The sequence below is a fragment of the Chiloscyllium plagiosum genome, chromosome 49 (assembly GCF_004010195.1).
Source record: "Chiloscyllium plagiosum isolate BGI_BamShark_2017 chromosome 49, ASM401019v2, whole genome shotgun sequence".
In the NCBI taxonomy this organism is placed as follows: Eukaryota; Metazoa; Chordata; class Chondrichthyes; order Orectolobiformes; family Hemiscylliidae; genus Chiloscyllium; species Chiloscyllium plagiosum.
In genome coordinates, this window is record NC_057758.1 from 7,316,514 (window position 1) to 7,316,836 (window position 323).

A 323-nucleotide genomic window follows, 5' to 3' on the forward strand; every position below is an offset into this window, starting at 1 on the left:
CTCAACAGGTCAGTATTTTATATTCTAATATACCTTCCCAGTTTGTCCCTGGTTCACGCTCTCCCCACTCCACTGGTGAAGTGTGGGCTGCTGATTCGCTAGATCAGTATTTTATATACTAATTTACTTTCCTTGTTGCTCCAGAAAGACACTCTCTGCAATCCCGCTTGTGAAATCGGGGTTGCTGATTCACCTGGTCTTTGTTTTCAGACCGTAAGACACAGGCTGGAGGAAGTTTCAGCAATAGAGAAGACTGTAGGTGCCAGTAGAGAATGCAAAGATATTGAGTAATGCAGGTGCTGGAGGAGACGACTTGAAGTGGA